The sequence below is a fragment of the Ochotona curzoniae genome, unplaced genomic scaffold, assembly GCF_017591425.1.
Source record: "Ochotona curzoniae isolate NIBS_2020 unplaced genomic scaffold, NIBS_Ocur_1.0 scaffold_4505, whole genome shotgun sequence".
In the NCBI taxonomy this organism is placed as follows: domain Eukaryota; kingdom Metazoa; phylum Chordata; class Mammalia; order Lagomorpha; family Ochotonidae; genus Ochotona; species Ochotona curzoniae.
In genome coordinates, this window is record NW_024467118.1 from 39,214,734 (window position 1) to 39,235,827 (window position 21,094).

Genomic DNA, 21,094 nt, shown 5'->3' on the forward strand with positions numbered 1-21,094 from the left:
ACAAAAATCAGTTTTTTACAGAGCCTGAAGAAACCATAAGATTGGGCCCAACATGATGGCTCAACAGCTAAATCCTCACCAGGTATGTACCATAACCCATATGGACACTGGTTTGCCTCCTCAGCAGCTCCACTTCCCAACCAGCTCCTGCTTGTGGCTTGGGAAAGCAGTGGAGGATGACCCAAAGCCTTGGGACCCTGCACCCATGTGGGTGACCCAGAATTTCCTGGTTCCTGGCTTCGGATCGACTCAGTTCTGCCATTGTGGCCAATTGGGAAATAAATCAAAAAATGAAAAATCTTTCTGCCTTTCCAGTAAAAATATTAAGATTCATTAATAATAATAATAATAATCCTACAGGATCTAGCTCCACTTGTTTCTGACCTCTTCCTTTCTGCTCCTCAGATCCATCTCTGAGGAGATTCTCTTTGAGTTTTGGCACTTGCTGTCATCCACAAAAATCTTCCCCTCATAGGATGAATGTCTTTACCTCCACAGAAGTCAAGAACCAGTCAGCAAAACAAAAATCATGTTCAATATTTGAAGTGAAGGAAATAGCATAAGACATTGGTAATACAAATATTGGAAATGTTAAGAAATAATACAGAAGATGAAATAACCCAGATAACAGATACAAGAAGCTGATTTTTTTCTCCTCTCCTTGGAGCTGATGAAAGATAATCATAACTTAGGGTTATCATAATCTAGGAGCTTGAAGGGGCCTGTGGAACTGATGCCCAAACTTAGGGAAGCAGGGAAGGTATCATGACGCTGCTTTGGGAAGAGTGGAAGAAGAGTGGAAGCTAAAAACCATTGCTTCTGGGGCATCATGATTTCTTTGGAAATTCTGTTAGAAATACCAAAGAATAAGTAAGGAAGACTTCTGCCTCTTTCTGGTCGTCAGTAGTACTCTAAAATATTTTGAAGGGGAAAAAAATATTATCTGTGAATTTTATGTATTAGTCCCCTATCAGTCACATACTATGCAGATTTTCTCCCATTCCATTGATTGCTTCTTCACTTTGCTGATCTCTTCTTTGCGGTACAGAGCTTCTTAGTTCAATGTACTCCCATTAGTTTATTTTGGTTTTGACTGTGCTTTTAGGAATTTTTCCAAGAAGGCTTTCCTAATTCCTAATCTTGCAGAGTGCTTCCTATACCTTCCTCTAATAGTTTGATGGTTCCTGGGTCTAGGTTTAGGTCTTTAATCCATTTTCAGCTAATTTTTGAATAAGGCGAGAGGTGCAAGTCTTACTTGTTATTTCTACAGGCTGCTATCAACTGTCGTTATAGCATTTGTTGACATCAACCTTTTACACTGGTTTATCTTCATTTCTCTTGTCAAAAATGAACTGCCTGTACCTGTGTGGGCTCCCTTCTGGGGTTTCTATTCTGTCCCATTGGTCATCTTTGTTTCTGTACCAGTACCAATCTGTTTGATCTGGCAGAATATTTTGTAATGTATCTGCTTTTGTACATTTTAATTGCATGATTTTTTTCATGAACACAAGATGAATTCTTTTCATGTTTTGATAAAAATGCATTCATGTCTTTTAAATGCAGAGCAGTGCAGAAAGAGGAAAGGCAGAGAAAAAAAAAAAAACAAAGATATTACATCTGCTGATTTGTCCTTAAAACATCTATAATAGCTAGATCTGGACCAGGCTGAAACCTGAATTCAGCAACTCCATCCTGGTCTCCCAGAAAGTTGGCTGCGGTCTGGATGTTTGGATAATATTCAGATATTTTCCCACTTTCCCTGGGTGTTTGGAAAATATTCAGATATTTTCCCACTTTCCCTGGCATATTAGCAGCATGATAGAGTAAAAGCAGAATAGCTGAGACTGGAATAATGCTCTAACATAGGATTGAAAAACAGTAACTAAACCCAGTGAGCCGGAATATTGGTCACAAGATGGATTTTTTTGAAAATGTTTAATCCAAATAACTTATTAATAGTATCTATCATTATTTTCTGCCAGCAACGCCCACGTTGCCATGTACCCTGAGCCAAACAGAGGGACTAGGGTTAAAAAAAACACATTGAAAATGACCGTAGGGACAGGCTCAGTAGTCTAATGACTAAAGTCCTCGCCTTGAACGTGCCAGGATTCCATACGGGCGCCAGTTCTAATCCTGGCAGCTCCACTTCCCGTCCAGCTCCCTGCTTGTGGCCTGGGAAAGCAGTGGAACATGGCCCAAAGCCTTGGGTCCATGCACCTGTGTTGGAGACCTGGAAGAATCTCCTGGCTTGGAATTGGCTCAGCTCTGGATATTGGGGTCACTTGGGGAGTGAATCATCGGATGGAAGATCTTCCTCTCTGTCTCTCCTCCTCTCTGTATATATGACTATCCAATAAAAATAAGTAAAATCTTTTTTTAAAAAAAAGAAAAAGAAAATAACAGTAGATATTTTACTTTTCTTAAAAATTTAATGTATTTTAGAAAGCTTTAGAGGAGAAGAAAAATATTTTAGTTACCCTATTTGGCTCTTTTCTCTGTTCTTCCTTCTTTCATGATGCAAAATATCTTCTATCTTCATTTCTGGTAAAAGAAGATTCTTTAGTCATTCCTGTGGGGCAAGTTTAGTAGCAATAAATTGTCTCACTTGACTCTGCAATTTCAGTGTTATCTAAGCAGCCTAGTTTCTAAAATACACTTCCCAAAAAGGAGTCCTCTTACAATAATTAATCTTTTAAAAAAGATTGCAAACAACCTTGAAGTGCTGCTGTCAGAACTGGAGGCTTATGACGCCAGAACTTAAACTGCCCAATTCTTTAGACGCATCCTACATAATGAATTTGTTAAGAAACAAATTGGCCGAAGAGTTATCATGGAATCTGATTTTATAATAAGATTTTAGCATTTAAACATGTGTGACAAAAATGTAAGTTGCACAGACCTCCACTAACAATTGAAACAAAAGGTTGAGAAAGTATTACTTTCCAGTGGTTGTTGAGACTTCAGTCTTTCAAATATTACTGAAATCATAAAATAAGCTGTAATATTTTTAGTGTGTTTAGTAAAAAGGCCAAGGAGATATGAAGATCAAAGTTAAACGTTTATCGATTCATAACTGTTGCAATATCAAAACCACTTGAGCAAGAACCTCAGCGCATGCCCTACATCCGGGATCTGGGGAGGGTGGGAAAATGGGTGGGCCTTCTCCCTTAAATAACCCCCTTTAAACATGAAGGTAACAATATGGAAAACATACTAGTATTATCCACTTTCATGTAGCCCTTGAACCTTCTTACCCTAATTAACTATGTAAAGAATGTCAAAATAAAATTTTATAAAAATTAAAAAAAAAAAAAAAGTTAAACGTTTATGTTGAAGTAATGGATAAGTGTGCCCATAAAGTAGGACAAAAGGGAAATTTTGTTATATCCTAATAGGACAAATGTTGATCCTAAAAATCCCAACAATGATTCCTCTACTTTTTCTCTGTCATTGTACAAGGTTCACAAAAGACAAAATGAATCCACAGCTATACTTTCTTATAACTGTGTATCTAGCCCAAGGTACCAAAAAAAAAAAAAAATGTCAACTAATTCAAGGAAGAGATGCCTAATATGTCACACCCTCATTTGCAGACTTCACAGCACATTTTATGCCCCGTTGTCAGCCAATGGTCGCTCAGTGAAACAAAATGGCCATTCCATTTGATCCACTGTCTGTGCATTCTACTCTTTTATGAATGGCTGCAAAAAGAAGCAAGGACAGGCAGTAGTAACAGCGCCTCCAGTCTGTCAACGCCTATTGACATTCCCAACAACTGTCTCCTCAGCTCGGTAAATTATTATGCATGAGTTTCACTGGGAAGGTGCAAAGTCACACGTGCTCGTACTTCTCATGACCCTACAAGAACTCTTTCATTAAAAAATCAAGGTTGAAAACTAGCATTATTGGATAAATGGGCTGTGTAGCAGTCCTCAGAGGAATAAGTAATTACACTAAGTAAGCCGTATCAACTCATTTTTAGAAAAAATAAAAGCCCACAGTAGCTCTTGCCAAAACTCTGCAAGTGAGAACTTGCCAAAAATTCTATTGCAGATGCTGTAAATAATACATCAGGTTTTTTTTTTTTTTTGGTAAGCAAGTATAATCACTATTTGCTTAGAAAACTAATAAGAATGTACATATTAATCATTCTTTGTCTTGAGAAAATTAATCCTCAGCAGCCAGAAATCTGAAGAAATGTGGACTTTGTCAATAAAACTAAATGTTATAAAATTAATATAAAAAAATGAAAATCAGTAAGGAAAAGTATTGCTATGTTTATCCATTTATTTTTCAAAACAGTTCCTGAGGTATCACCACAACTTAAAACACACTAAAAAATATAATTGAGCTGGGCCTGATACAATGGCTTTCAACAGGCTAACCCTCTCCCTGCAAGTGCCAGGATCCCACATGGACCCTGTTCAGGTCCCAGCTGCTCAATTTCCCATCCATCTCCCTGCTTGTGGTCTGGGAATGCAGTAGAGAATGGCATAAAGCCTTGGAACCCTGCACACACATGTGAAACATGGAAACTCCTGGCTGCTGGCTTCAGATAGACTCAGCTCTGGCCATTGTGGTCATTTGAGTAGTGAACCAGAGGATGGAAATGCCTTCTCTCAGTCTCTCCTTCTCTTTGTAAATTTAACTTTTGAACTAATAATAAATAAAAAAATAAAAAATAAATAAATACATAAATACATAAATCTTAAAGAAAAAATAAATAATTTGGGACTCTCAGAATTTACCAAAATAGTATAATTTTTAAGAATAAGTGTCTGAACCAGTTTGCTAATCAATTTAGTATTCAGGGAAGGTAAACAAAAATAGTCCACATTTCGTTTGAAGTAAAATTCTTTTGCAAAAGAATGATATGTTGGTGTAGTTCATCTCCTGACTGCTCCACATCCAATCCAGCTCCCTACCACTGGCCTGGGAAAACACAACAGAAAATGGCTCAAATATCTGGATCCCTGGCACCCACATGGGAGACCAGATGAAGCTCTTAGACACCGTATGATGCTCTTGGTTTGTTGTTTTCAGCCTTGTCCAGTGCTGGCCATTGCAGCCATCTGGGAAATGCACCAGAAGATAGAATACTTTCTTTCCATCTCTCCCTCTCATTCTATAATGCTTCCAATAAATAAGTGAATCTTTAAAATATATGTATATGTGTGTGTGTGTATGAATTATACTTGTTGATCAGGGGAAAAAAAAGCCTGTGAAGATTTAAAAATAGCCCTTTACAATGATGATGCCAAGAGGAATGAGAAGATGGCGAACCATAGACAAAGAGAGGAAAAAGGAGAGAACAAAGTCTTACTGACTGAAGCAGGAAAGATTATTATCATGTGAGCACATTCAAGTTTAATAACAAAAAAAATGTTTTTCAAGTAAGTTTTAGACAAAGTCATATACTCTAAAGCTAAAATTTTAGGGATAAGTCAATTATTTCAGAATATTTGTTAACGTTTCTTATAGTCCAGCTATTCATATTCAGATAACTTAGCTCTGAAATTAATTATCAACAATTGTGGATCTTCCTTTTTTATATTTTTCATTTTTAAATTTTCATTTTATTTGAGATGCAGCAAGAACAGAGAAAGATCTCCTATTCGCTGGTTCACTCCCCAAAATTCCACAACAGGCTGGGCTGGGCTGAAGCCAGAAGCCCAAAACTGAATTGATGCCCTCTAGGAAGAAGCTAAAATCAGAACCAGAGCTGGGGCTCACACACAAACATTCCAGTATGGGCTATGGGCACCCCAAAACTGAGACTTATTAGCTCTGCCGAATATTTACTCCTCTACTAATTTAAACTAGTATATATGAATATGAGAGAGAGAGTGAGAAAAATATAAAACAAATTTTTATCTTGGCACCCTCCGAAATATTTATACATTATTAATTATGGAACATATGTCCTATCTAAACACTAAATAGAAAATTAAGATACACTTTTCTAGAATAAATGGTCTTGAAGGTTGTTCCATTTGAAATTCTTTAGCAATTCTAGCTAACTGCATCAATATCCAAAACAAACCCCAAGGATTCCTATTCTTAAAAAAAACTTGAAAAAAACTAAAGTCTCCTGCAATATGGGAAAGGAAAAGGACTCACGAAGAAGATGGCTTTTTTTTTTAATTCCTATCCTCCTCTGTATAATATACCTTGTGTCATTACAGAACACAGGAAATAACAATTGTCCATCAACACTTTATAAAGAACCACAATTCATGATAGCTAGACTTGTACTGGACCTGACTGTCATAACTTGCCTACAAATGCTATTTTAATTACACAAAGTTAACTGTAGGTTATTCTGTATTGCCCATCTTCACATTCTAATAAATCATTTTAGGATGTTACTGATGTGGTATGCATTCACCCAGAAAATAAGGCATCACTTGAGATGTCCCACATTGGAAAAACTGGATTCAATACCCACCACCAACTCTTAACTTCAACTTCCAGTTAATGTGTACCCAGAGGCAGCAGGGATGCCTTGGGTAATTAGTACCCTACCATTTACCCAGGAGATTTGAACTGAGTTCCTGGCTCCATGCTCTGGTCTCTGACCACAGTGGGCATTCAAAGAATGAGCTAGAATATGGAATGGGATCGGTCTCTGTCTCTTTGGTTTTGAAATTTTTTTTAAAAAAAGTATATATAGGATGTCTTCAAGGAAGTTTAGGATTTAGTGTGAAACCACAAAGTATGAGATATATAAAAGACTATTTTACCAAATGCTTTAATTAAGCTTCTACACTGAAAATAAAAATTAAAACAAAGTTCAGTTGCTAAGTGCCATTCAATCCAAGTTTCCTGAAAAAGCAAAGTAAGAAAGGTGGCACATCACATGGAATGGAATCCCTACTGATTTCACAAGTAGAGTCTTTCATGTACAATTTATTTTCCAAGTATAATGTGACTTATTGGTGCACGAAGATAAAAGCCTAAGAAATGTTTATTTTGATATAAACAAATGAAACTACAGCCTTTAAATATATACATATATTTAAATATAGATAAATATATATGTATATGTGTGTATGTATATATGTGTCTACATATCTTTGAATTCCAGATAGTTACTAGGTCAAAATTCAATGCAACATATAAAAGCATTTTATATTTTCAACTTAGAAGACTTCTGGAAACTACACCACAGCTTATGTAACCTAAGCTGAGTAAAATTTGGTACATTTCTACCTTTACTGTACATGCTTCAAATTCTGTATTTTTTCTGTGATGCATTTTTCACATACTTGCATTAATTATATTCATGACATTTTCCTCATTATCTTCATTTTGCAAAATACAAAACATTAGTGTTGCTTAGTTTGTTTTTCAGATTGTGACATACAGGGCATATTTAAATCTGTCTTCAGTTGAATACAAATGAGAAAGCTGTGGGATCATAACTTCGAAATTCTACATGAGCATTTGTGTTACTTGTCAATGATGATTAAGCTTTACATTCATTGACAAAACAAATGAGGTAACAAAATCAGAGAGTTACCACTCCGAATCCTGGTGGCTCAGTGATTCCTGTGCTCAGCTACTGCAGCCACCTACTTCCAGAGTTTATGAATTATGGAAAGGACAATAGACAGCTTCAGCAAACTGAGGTGCAGTCAATAGCAAAGGGCCATGATATGCTCCAAGTGCTAACAATCTTCAGTTGTTAAAACTGCAACTATGAAACTAAAAAGTAATTAGACAAATTTATTCAAATTATTGGTGGGGTGTCCACTGCAGGTATATAAAAAAAACACGATGGGTTTAAAAGTTGCTACCAAAGTCTCTTTTAGGCAGTGTTAGAAAACTCAACTATGAGACTATATGATTATTAAGGAATCAATGCCTCCTTTAGAAGAAAGATGTTTGTTCAATGTTTCCACAAACTAAAAACAAAGAGGTTTGAATTCTCTTTTTCCACCCTTTGTGTTACAGATCATATGCAAAATATTGAGGCAAAACCTTTCTCATCTGGATATAATCTAAAATACACTGCAAAACTGTCTTTGGAACTAAGATGACTTTTTTAAGGTATTCTTAACAGACAGGACTTTACTTACATTGATGTTTTACTGGTAAAAAACAATTTTTTCAAAGGTTTTTATTTCATCCTATTTCTTCATTAATTACTCAGTCTATGTTACCCATAACCATAAATCAATTCATTATTATTTCTATTGATTATAAATCTGCTGTGTATCAGGCCTTGGCACGTATTTAATCAATGTAATGTTTCATGCATTGTCTTGAAATCTATTATTCTTATTTAAAAAGAATAAATTTCTCATTTTCCTAGGACTTGAAGTAGGGCACGTTTTCTCCACCAGAATAGACAATTCATGCCCTTCTTTTTATTAGTCCTTATCCTAGTCTTTGGTATTTTAAAGCTATATTTATTTATTTAAAATAATTACAGGTAAGAGATAGTCATGGAGATCGTCCATCAACTTGTTCACTCCCCAGATGGCCACAGTGGCCAGGGCTGAGCCAGGCCAAAGCCAGGAACCAGGAGTTTCATCCATGTTTCCCAGATAAGTGGCAGGGGTCCCAGCAATTGAGCCATCTCTTGTTGCTCTCCCAGGTGCATCAGTAAGCAGTTGAATCAGAAATGGAGCAGCTGGGACACAACCCAAGGTGGATGGATCCATTCTGCAAACAATGGTTCAACCCTCTCTATCACAGTCCAGGACCAACAACCTAATTTTAATTAATAAAATAATATTCAGCTCAACGTCCAAGCTCTATACATCTATGAAATGGAAACATCGATTGACTGCAGCATTACGTTTGAGCAAACTCCATGCAAATCATGACTTCCATGTACTAATTAGAAAACATCAAGAAATCTGGCACATAGAATAAAAATCATTCCATTCATATTAATCCTGATGATGTTTCCTACACAAATAACTGAACACAAATGTGATCTGGCTCCTCATACTGAAACTAAATTCTGAGACTCTACATCCTATGTATCTTTTTCTGTTTAGCTTGTCTTTGAGAACAGTTGTAAGCATTTTATTGCACTTACATAGAGGGGCTTGGGGATTAACAAGAAAACATTCCAAGGTTAAAAAGTATCACAAACATTTTATGTGTTTCTGGGACACTTTTATAGTTATATGTGCCCTCACAAACATTATAAACATAAATATATACATATCCATGAAAAGATCACTGCATACATGCGCTACGTTTACATAATGATGCTATATGAACTTACTAGTATACAATTTGTTTGGTTCATTAAGCATCATAATTCCCAATGTCAGACTGTTTGTCAATTATTTCTTCTCTTTTTTTAGTTTGCCCACTATTAGCTTTCTTTCAAGTTGATTCAAATTATGGAATTTTCTTCCTGTAATACTCAGATTTCATCTTGTGACATTTAAACGCTGATGGATTATGATATGCAATGCTCAAAAAGCCACAATTAGCTCTGCGAGCATAAGGTAAGCCAGGCTGAGTGAAAATTACCCTTCACAAAGTAGAGTCACTCAAAATAACTTGATGAAAGTAGTGTCAATCTATGATTTCCATCAATAGTTTGAGGATTTCACCATCAGAACAACAGACTGTCCCCATAAAGAAGATAAATACTACTGTGATAATATGGGGGAAGGTGGCAGGAGAAACCAAGGAAGGTGGAATCCCTATACCTACAAAATCGTATCATGGAAGATAGCAATAATAAAACAACCAAAAAAAAAAAGACACGAGAGGAATGCCACATCTTAACATTTCCACTTTGCTAAAATTTAAAACAAAAGAGACCTTCCAAGTCTGTGATTTGTTGTCTGTGACATAACTGCTGCTAAAAAAAAAAAAGAAAAAAGAACAATCCTCCCATTCCCTGGGGAGCTCATTAGCCAGTCACCGCTTAGCAGACACAAACTCCTGGTTTCTGCACACTCAGGGACACACGGGAGGACCATGGAGAAGGAAGGAAAAGAACTCTTATAGCTGAGAGTCTTACCAACTAAATAGAGTAAACACATTCATATGCCATGAACTTTAAAAATAAAATAAAACCACAGAGTCGGAGAAAATGCACCAGCAAAATTTACATTTATCAGTTATCTTGGGAGTGTAACCTAAAAGAAACACAGAGCCTGGGATCCAGATATTCAGCTAGGGCTGAAATTTTTTTTTATTAAAATGTCCTTGTTTTAAATTCAAACTTAGAATTATTCAGCTTTTTAATTATTTCAGACACTTGGGTTCCTTGTGTAAGAGAGTAAGATCGAAATGAAGAAACTAGTATCAAAACATTACAGTGTAATATATTTTACAAATTCCCATTTCTCCATTAAGGGTTTCTTAAAATAGTTAAAGCATAGCAAGCAGACAAATACCTTGATAGCATCTTTAAAAATTTTCACATTCACCATTTTTCAAATGCCCTGAGTGAAAGAATTATCTTTTGAGCTCATTTAGCACTGAACATTGGTATTTGACAAATGCTTTTAATCAGAATGGTGATCCCACCAAACTACTAGAATCAAGTAGTGGCAGCTTTCTATAAGCCACTTTGTTTCTGTACAAAACATAGTTGCACAAACTCCTTCATATAGCCCTAAAATAAAAATGAGGACCTTGGAATTGTGATCAGTATTTCAACACTTTAAAATATAAATCCATGCTAACAAAAACTCAGAAGGAAAAGGAAATATCTAACAAGTCAAATACACAAAATGCTACTAATAATTGAAGAAAAACATTTTCAAGAAAGTTGGTTATTTTGCCATGTAAAATGGCAGGGGGGAGAATAATGTATAGCTTCAGGTTAGAAACTCAATTTTAGTACTGTTTTAAAAATCGTTTGGGGAATATATTTTAAAGTTGGGAAATGCTGCTTCTCTGTTTTTCAGTCACTTAATAATTTCTCAATACCAGAAATTTATATGACGGAAAAATAGGTGAAGGCCAGACACATAACAATATTCAGATAGATAATGATATTCATTGCATGATTCTTTTAATAATAAAAGAAATGTATTACAAGCACAAAATTTGTGTGGAACCTCAAAAGACCTTAAATAACCAAAGCAATCCTGAGCAAGAGGAACAACCTGGAGGTATTGCAAACTCTGACTTCAACTGTTGCTACAAAGCCACAGTAACCAAAACACAGTGACACTGACATAAAAACAAACAGGTGCACACATGGTGACACTGCCAGTCAAATCACTGCATAGAACATCTGTAACTGTTACTAGAGTTTGGCTACTCCACTTCCAATCCAGCATTCTGCTGATGCATCCTAGAGGGCAACAAACGACAGCTCAAATATTTAGGACCTTTCCACCATTACAGGCTAACTGGATGGAAAATCACACTCTTGCGTTCATCCTGGCCCAGCCCTGCATTTTGCAGGCTTTGGGATAAGGAACCGGTGCTTGCAAGATGTTCTCTCTCTCTCTCTCTCTCTTTCTCACACACACACAACCATACAACAAATAAACAATGCAAAACAAATTAATATGCTTATGCCATCTTATTTTTTAAGTAAAAGGCAGTAACTCTATAAACCAGAGAAAGAAAAATCTCAAAATCAATCCAAAATGGATTAAAGAAAATATAAATGTAAGACTTAAAATTTTGAAGCTAATAGAGTAAAAGTAGTGGTTGCCAGATCGTGGGAAGGATGTAGGAGAGGAGGAACAGAGAGGTACAGTAGTGCAGCTGGGTGGGAGGTTCTATAGCATGGTGGGGTAACTATGGTTGATAATAATTAACTGAGTTATTCAAAATACCTAATAGAGAAAATGTTCAATGTTCCCAATACAAAGAAAGGATATGTCTGAGGTGATAGATACTGAAATTGCTTTTATCTGATTGCTACATAGTATAAACATGTATTAAAATGTTCCATATTATACCCATGAATATATAAATTACTAGGTGCCAATTAAGTCATGTTTTAAGAAACAAACATAAAAATTAGATAAATATGGTGTAGTTTATACAATGACTCAGTTATACTTTCAAGGATAATCAAAGTTGATAAATGCTCAATTACTTGTTTAATAAACTTATTACTACATGAGATTCTCAGGGTCACAGTAAACATACGACAATTACTATGACATAATTCTTCATTCTCATTTCAAGGTGACATTAGCACAAAGAGAACAGATTCAATGTAGTTCCAATACACAATTCTAAAAACACGATGCTTCCATCCTCCGTCTACCTCTGTCATCCTCCCTTCTCGACTCCCTCCCTCTGCCCCTCCCTGTCTAGTTCCTTCTCCTCTTCCCTATCCTTCTTTCCTGCTTGCTTTGTGTATGCTTGCTCCTCGGTTTTGGAGATAACATTTTTAATTTACATTATACTCAATGGCCTAATACTCTAGTAAATAAAGTGTTCAACAAGTAACAATATCATAATTGGGCAGGAGTACAGACATTAGTTATGAGCAATAATCACATGAAAAGATGACTATTTCGATGATATATAGTACATTTTCAAAGATTTATTTACTTATTGGAATGAGTTACAGAGAAAGAGGGAAAAACAAAGATCCTCCATCCACTGGTATGCTCCTCAAATGGCTCGTTGCAGCAGCCAGGGCTGATCAGGCGAATCCAGGAGCCAGACACCCCACGCAGGTTTCCCACTTGGGTTCAGGGACCCAAACACTTAGGCTTTCTCCTCCACTTTCCTGTTAAATGCATCCGCATAGATCTGGATTATAAGTGGAGCAGCAGACCAAAGCCAGCACACTATGGGATGCTGGTACTGCAGCTGGCAGCTAAACGAACTCGGCCACAGCTCTTACTCCAATGTGTATAATAAATTTAAAATAGCCACAGATCATTAAACTATAGAACTATATCACTTTTTTAAAGATTTCTTTATTTTTATTGGAAAGTCAGATTATCAGAGAAGAGGAGAGACAGAGAGAAAGATCTTCCATCAGCTGGTTCACTCCCCAAGTGGCCACAATGGCCAGTGCTGTGCTGATGTGAAACCAGGAGCCAGGAGTTTGTTCCAGGTCTCCCATATGGATGCAGACTCCAAAGGTTTTAAGCCACAAGCAGGGATCTGGAAGGGAAGTGGAGCAGCCAGGACATGACCCGGCGCCCAGGTGGAATCCCAAAACTTGCAAGATGAGAATTTTAGCTATTAGGCTACTGCTCCGGGCCCAATATATCATTCTTAACAATTGACTTGGCAAAAGTACAAAACAAAATTTGATGTCACTGTAATGGAAAATATAGATTTAGGCATTTTTTGTTGTTCTTAATTTCTTGTTTATTTTTTAATTTTAGCTCTCATATACAAAGGAGAACATTTATAATATTTGTTTTCCTGCATGTGACTTATTTCATTCAACATGAAGTTGCATCAGTATTGATGTAGAAAGTATATTTTCATTCTCTTCATAGCTGAATATTTCATGCATATAGTCACATATCACATTTTCTTTATCCTTTCATCTAAGGATGAATATGCCAGTTGATTCCATATTTTTCCTTTTGTGGACAGTGCTGCCATACACACAGTGGTGCAGTTATCTCTGATACAATCTTTGGGGCATTAACCCAGTAATGGGATTGATAGATCATGTGAAAAAGAAATCTCTATAACATTTTTCATGGCAGCTGCAATAACTGACACTCCCACAAACAGTGTGCAAGAGTCCCCCTTTCTCCACATTCTGGCTGTAACAGCATTTCCGGTCAGGGATGATTGTGGATAATTGTGGTTTGGGTTTGCATGTCCTTGATGGCTAGTCATGTCTAATATTTTGTTGTTAGTTGTCTATTTGTATTTCTTCCTTTAAGAATTGTCTATTGCAGTTCTTTGCCAAATTCTTTTTTTTTTTATTACATTGCATTATGTGACACAGTTTTATAGGTCCTGGGATTCCCACAACCCCTTCCCAAACCCTCCCCCCGTGGTAGATTCCTCCACCTTGTTGCTGTATTACATTTCAAATTCAGTCAAGATTCTTTCTTTGCAAACATATACCAAGCATAGATTCCAGCATCTTATTGTCGAGATTAACAGTTTCTTGGGGAGACCATCTCTGGTCTGAAGGCAGAGCTGGCAGAATATCATCCCGATCAATTAAAAGCCCCAACATAACATCAACAACAATTTACAACATTATGGAATTAATTGACACGGTATTGAGTAACCAATATGTTTTTTAAAATGCAAGTTCTTAAATACATCCTGTGACTACTTCATTGACATTTCAATTTTAGTTTATATACAGAACCGGCTGCTATACACCTTAAAATGGCTACAGGGTATTATTCAGCCTCCAGAGTGACCCTGATGGTCACTGCAAGAGAGGGTGGGGATCCAAAGTTGGAACTAAGTAAGGACCAGAAAAAACTCCGCTCCTGAGTCCCGAAGGAAGTTTACTGTTCTTCTGTTTCTGCGGACCACTCAGAGCGCCTGGCTGTTGTTCGATGAGCTTGGATCCTGCGAGGAAGGATTTGGATTTCTCCCATCCCATGTGGTAGGTCCAAACGGGGTGAGTGACCTCAGAGTTCTTGGTTTCCAAAGGCACTCCAATTCCCCGTGGTCTCCTTTCTTCGCCAAATTCTTAACTGGAATGGTTAGGCTTATTTTGGTGGTTGCCCTTTTTTGAGTTGCTGATAAATTCTGGATATTAATGCTTTGTCAGATAGGTAGCTTGAAAACAACTTTCCCTGTTCTGTTGATGTTTCTTCCTGTACTGATTCGTCCCTTTGCTGTTCAGAAGCTTCTGACTTTCATGTATTCCCATTTGTCTACTTTTACTTTTGCTTACTGTGCTTTCGCGATTTTATCCAAAAAATCATCACCTATGACAATATCTTGAAGTATTTACCTCGGATTTTCTTCCAGGTACTTCATGGTCTCAGGTCTTACATTTAGGTCTAGAGTTATCGTATTATGATGAGAGGTAGGATATATGTTCTTACATAAATAAATAGATTGATTCATTCATTCTGTTTTGGCAGAATCATTTATTGAAGAGAGTATCCTTTCTCTAACTAGTGATCTGCGATTTTTTTAAAGTCATTTGCATAAGTATATAAATTAATTTCTAAATTATCCATTCTTTCCATTGATCAATGGCATAATCTTATGCCAGCACCATGGTGCTTTAATTAATAGATCTTTATATTATGTATACAAGTTAGGTAATATGATGCCTCTAGTTTGAATTTTTTCCTTCACTTTGATAATTTAGACTCAGCTCCATACAATGTCTAAGATTTCTTTCATAATTCTGTAAGTGATGTCGCTGGCACTTTGATAATGACTGCACGGAAACTATAAATTGCTTTAGGTGGTTTAGACATTTGCAACAACACTAATTCTTCCAATCCACGAGGACGGAATATCGTGTGTGTGTGTGTGTGTCTGAGGGTTTATCAGTATTTTGTAACTTTTTAATTATCATCGTACAAATATTACACCTTTTTAATTAAATTTTCCCTAAATATTTTATTTTTATGAATGTTACTAAGTTCTTTACTTCTGTTTTAAGATACTCATTTTTTTTTTTGTAACATGAACTTTACTACTATATGATTTACCAGTTCTAACAGCTTTCCAGTGTAGTTTCAATTTTTCCATGTGCAACATCATGTCATCTGCAAACATGGATATTTTGACTGTGTCCTTTCCAATGCTGAGGTCTTCCCCAACATTTGTGCCCTCTGTTTCCTTCTAGCAATACATATAGTTATTAAACCGACTAATAGTGCAGAAAGCAGACATTTTTGTCTTGTTCTACAATGGAGGAGAAATAGCTTCAGTTTTCCCCAATCAGAAAATAGTGGCTGTTGGTTTGGAATATACAGCCTTTATTATTCGAGGGAGCCACAGTGTGGAGGCTTTCTTCATAAAGGGATGTTGAATCATATCAATTGCTTTCTCTGCATGTACTGAAGACCACACAGTTCTTGTTCTGCACTCTTTGGATGTGATTTATGACTTTTATTGATTTATGAATGCTGTTCCACCCTTACAAAGATAAGAGAAATCCCACTTGATTGTGATATAAATCTTTCTTCTGCAGATTTGTATTCTGTTTTTTAAATACTTTGTTGAGAATACTTGTTCCTATATATATATATAACATGTAGTTTCATATGTGTGTGTGGTGTATCTTTGTTGGATTTTGGCATGAAAAAAAGCTCATTGGATTTCTAATACAAAAAACGTATGCAAAGACAGTTTGTCCTATACAGAATACTAAGGCTTAAATCAACAAGACCTATGTAATTAGCTTGCAACAAGTTCACTCTCTGAGGAAGAATTATTGAGAATTTTAGGAAGAACTGTGTGAAGATAGTTTTTGTTCACTCCGGAACATATATTTGAGAAAAAGATAGTCCTCAGGGAACAAGTCACCATTCTCTGGAACAGTAGCATAATAGCAATCCAGAAATGAGTTACTTCCGTCATTCCCTTGAGTACTGATTTGTGGAAACAGCATCTGGGCTTTCTACAGTATATTATAGAAAGCCAACTCCAATTCAGAAGCATATGCTAATAGCGCAATTAAAAGGAAAACAAAATCAGCAATATGGACAGAGAGAAATTCATTTCTATTCCATAGATGGCAAAACTAGCAACTAGACTAACCTTAAAAATCAGTATTTCCAAAATTTAGAATGACCAACATAAATATTTCTGTAACTTGAAATTTTGGGTAGATTTTAGAAAATAAATATTTAGTTCTATATTTGGATTGGCCACCTCATACTAATGGATGACATTTCTTGGAGGAAAAATATTGTATGAATCAGAACGACTTATAACCCATATGAATCCTTATTTAGTCAGTAGTTCTCAAGTCATTGACATATTATTCATTATCAGTGAAAAGTACTAACAGGGAACGCAGCACCAGGTATTTTGTCAATTATTATTAATAGATGTCCATACAGTGGAGAAGTCCAATCATGTTCGCATTTGTTTGTGGCTTGTCCTATTATTAGCTCACAATTTCAGCTCTGATCACAGCATGAAATACTACTAGCACTAGAAAAATAGGTGGAGTGACAAACTTTGTATGTCTGATGGGGCTTTTGAAAGAGATAGATACTGGGAGTTGGTCTTACTATTATCTGATGACCCACTATCTAGTTATGTTCATCTTACCTGTTCAGTTTTCTCACACAACTCAGCTGGGAGCAGAAGATGTTTTCAGACATCCTTCCATACTCATGCAAAACATGTCAAGCCAAGAGGTTGAGGATAACTTTCAAACTCAGAATTTCCTGGCATGTATGTCTGTAAAAAATAATAATAATAACAATTTTTACAAATAATAACTGTTGTGCAGAAGAGAGAAAAACACCACATTTCAAGTGCATATTTCAAAGTTTTGGCCCAATAATAACATCAGAGAAAAAGAAAAACTAATCTGGGAGATAAGGACTTTCTGGGTGCTGTCAACAATAGCACTGAGGAACACAGAGAGGGAAGAAGCAGCACTGCTCATTCCAAGGCAGAGCAGATGGAATGACAAAGACTTTTTATAAGAAGAGGACAATAATTTTTCCTTTAGCTTCTCTTGCCTCTGCTCTTCAAAGCTCTGTTACTTATACAGCTCATTAAACCTTTCTTTGGCTTAAACACATTTTTCAGTTCTTGAGTTTATTTTAAAACAATTGTTACAAGGAAATTTTCAGGTTCTAAGCAAAAAAAGAAGTGCTAATTTCCACGTAAAATGGGGATTCTACAGTGTTGTTCTTCCTTGAAGTATTCCATACCCTGTGTGTCAATGTTGCAAAAAGCTCCTTTCCTTCTGTGGCTCCTTGAAAACAAAATGCAGCTTACGTTGAATTTGATTAACTCATTTTACCTCCTGTGTGAATATTTTCAATAATTCAAACCAAAGTGAAAACGAAAAGGAGACTTGAAGGAAGAACTTCAACTAAATAAGACAATATTCATGTAAACACCCAGATAATGCAACATGCCTTTAAAATCCCAAATTCCAATTGTAATTAAACAGAAAAAATGAAAGGCAGAGTAAATATCATTCTTGATACATGAAGCCTACAAGGCACGCCAACCTTCAGCTGTCCTTTGAACATCTATGATTATAATGCCTCAAGAAAATATTTTTAATGCAATTGTTGCCAGTCTAGAGTAACAATTTGGCTGTCAAGAAAAGGATAAATGCATTCCATCTGAGGATCAGGTTACAGCTCACAGACTCCACTGAGAAGAGAAAAGTGCCAGGAAATTATTGAGGAGTCAACCTGCATTTTCAAAGTCCATAAATAATGCAGGAAGAGAGTATATTTGGAGAAGGGATTTATCGGCCATAGCTTCATCCATATGCAGTGGTGGAAATGTCATTCTGACTATTTTGCTAGTGGGGCATTTGTATTCTCCTGAATGATTTACATACTGATGAGGCTGGAAGCACCCAGAACCACTCCAAAGCATTACTTTCCCAACACCATGCAGCCTACACCTATGTTCTTGAAAAATAGTTAATAAATCAGAGCTGAAGGGGCTTGAATAAAGAGCATATCAATTCTGTCTACAAAGGATGAAACTGGGCTTTCAACTTGTATTATTTGTGTCAGATCAGAAATAACCAAAATGCTGTGACTTACTACTTCAGTGAATGCAATGGGCCTGCATCTACAAGAAGATTCAGTACGGGCTGGTAGAAAAATAAGTGAAAATTTATCACTGGAGAAGTATATCCTCACAGAGTACCCTTCTGTTGAATTACCAAGGTGCACAATCAAAGTGCACAAAAAAAAAAAAACCTCATGTTTTGCAAAAATGAAACTCCATTTTAACAACATCCATTCAAAAGTCTCTCCAAAACTGTTGAAATTTACTCACATTAGTCATGTTTTCCTTTTTCTTTTCTTTTTTTTTTTTTGCCATGAGATAGATGCTAAATGCGGTAGCAAGGAAAATTTCTCTTCCATACTTAAAATAATTGAGTCAATCCTATTATCTCACTGATTTAGTCAATAAACATGAGTGAGCAATAAGTATAAAGCCCAATGCTATCGTTGGTGGACAACGAAAATGACAGAGACATGCAGTCACTCTTCAAGTCACTTACAATCAATGATGGAAAAGAGGCAAACTAACACAAATTAGAATGGAATAAATACAGTCGAAAAAGTACAAGTCAAGACCTCAGGAGCTCAGAAAAGAGAAACTGTTCATTGGCCTTTCAATTTTTTAATTAACAAAAGGATTTTATTTATCATGTGCTCAGTTGGTTTTTACACTGAACATACCTCTTGTCTACTATCATAAAGATGCAGCAGATAGGTTCCATGCATTAAGTCCGTGGCTTTTTCATCATAAGCTAATTAAAACTACTGATCGCACTCCAATTATCAACATGCAAGGTTCTTTTTGGCACTAAATACAATCATCCGTGCTACTAACTATAAGACTTTGACCTTGCTACAGGCAATTAGTTACGAATAAAGTCCAATCCCAGGAGGAAGAGGCTAAAATGACTGAAGGTATGCAGACACAAGGGATAGAACACTATTTTGCTGACCCGGCACGTTCATGTAGTGGTTAAAGTTCTCACCTTGAACGTGCCGGGATCCCGTATGGAGGCCGGTCGGTATCCCAGCAGCCTCACTTCCCAGCCAACTCCCTGCTTGTGGCCTGGGACAGAAGTTAAGGATGACCCAAAGACTTGAGACCCTGAACCCGTGTGGGAGACCCCGATGAGCTCCGGGCTTCGGAATGGCTCAGCTCCAGCCATTGCAGCCACTTGGGGAGTGAACCATCGGACAGAAGATCTTCCTCTCTTTACTCCTCTCCTCTCCGTTTATCCGCCTTTCCAATAAAAAATAAATAAATCTTAAAAAAAAAAAGAAAATTCTGCAAAGTTTAGCTGTAATCACAAACCAAAAGGAGGTAGAGGGGGGAATCCCTATACCTACAAAATAGTATCATGGAAAATAATAGAAATAATTTTTAAAATAAAAGGAAAAAGGGAGGAGCCCTCTTATATTCATAGGAAGAGGGAGTTTTGAAAATCCAGATATACACATTTCCAAAGGAAACTAAAATGGCCTGAAAGGTTTGCTGAGTCCAGTATCTGTGCACAGTGTGTTTCTAAACATTTTAAATATCTTCAACCATGACATAATCATCTCTGCTCACTCTAGTTAGCAAATTTGTCTGAAACATGCTGGTGGAACAATAAATGACAGTAGTGATTTTAATTGGAGAAGCTCAGTAATTTGAAACTTAAGTGACAGACTTTTATATAGGCCATGAGAGGTCAACACTGTGGAACATTCCAAGAATTTTAGCTTAATCCTGTTATTACCTCAAATTATTGCTTCTCTCCTAAACTGATGAAATGCTGCCTTAAGCTGTTACCCTGAGCTTCCCTCGCACAGTACTAATTTCCAAACCTAAATTCCAGAATGCTCCAAAATCTGAGACCATGTGATGCCACTCTATGAAACTGCTCCAGGCACAAAATTTTTAAAAGTATTTTATAAATTTGCCTGTAGCTATATATGCATATGTGTATGTATATATATATATGAATGCAACAGAAGAATTTCATTTTCAGATTGGATGTTTGTTAAAAAGCACATTACTGAACTCCTCTCAGAAATACATTATATAAGCATCTACATATTCAAGTTAGGAGTTCCTTCAATGAATCATTAATACAGTAAAGCTTAGTCATCATTGTTCTCCAGAGATGTGGAGAATTTTAATATTTTTTGGCAAAAAAAAAGAAAATCACTAAATCACTTTTTATTTAAGTGGGATCAGAAAAGTCAATGCCATTTTTGCATCACTTTGGACTATTTGAACTATAACTACCTTGAAAGAACACTAACTTTCCCAATTCCTTCAGAGCTAAATCAATTCTAGTTGACCATCCAGTGATGTGAATTTACGCCTTTTTGGGTGGTAAGTTGTGTTTTTCTTAATAACTACATAAAAATGTTTCTAGGAGAACCTAGAACAAACATTCATTAAGAAATTGTAGGATATATATGTTTTCACAACTCAGGAAACAATGATATAGTCTTAAAACTAAGTAGCAAATCTTCAGATATAGTTCTTCCATATCAGGATG

At 36.2% G+C, this 21,094-nt stretch overlaps 1 protein-coding gene and 1 long non-coding RNA gene across 2 annotated transcripts in view; one reads left to right on the plus strand and one right to left on the minus strand.

Annotated features, from left to right (window-relative positions):
• The window catches only part of GALNTL6 (polypeptide N-acetylgalactosaminyltransferase like 6), a 726,107-nt gene that overhangs the window by 502,062 nt on the left and 202,951 nt on the right, over positions 1 to 21,094 (plus strand). The window lies entirely within an intron of this gene.
• Positions 1 to 21,094, minus strand: part of LOC121146413 — a 399,682-nt gene that overhangs the window by 226,956 nt on the left and 151,632 nt on the right. The window contains exon 4 of the long non-coding RNA XR_005882213.1: positions 17,146 to 17,277. This is a non-coding gene — a long non-coding RNA (uncharacterized LOC121146413). The remainder of the gene's footprint in view (positions 1 to 17,145; positions 17,278 to 21,094) is intronic.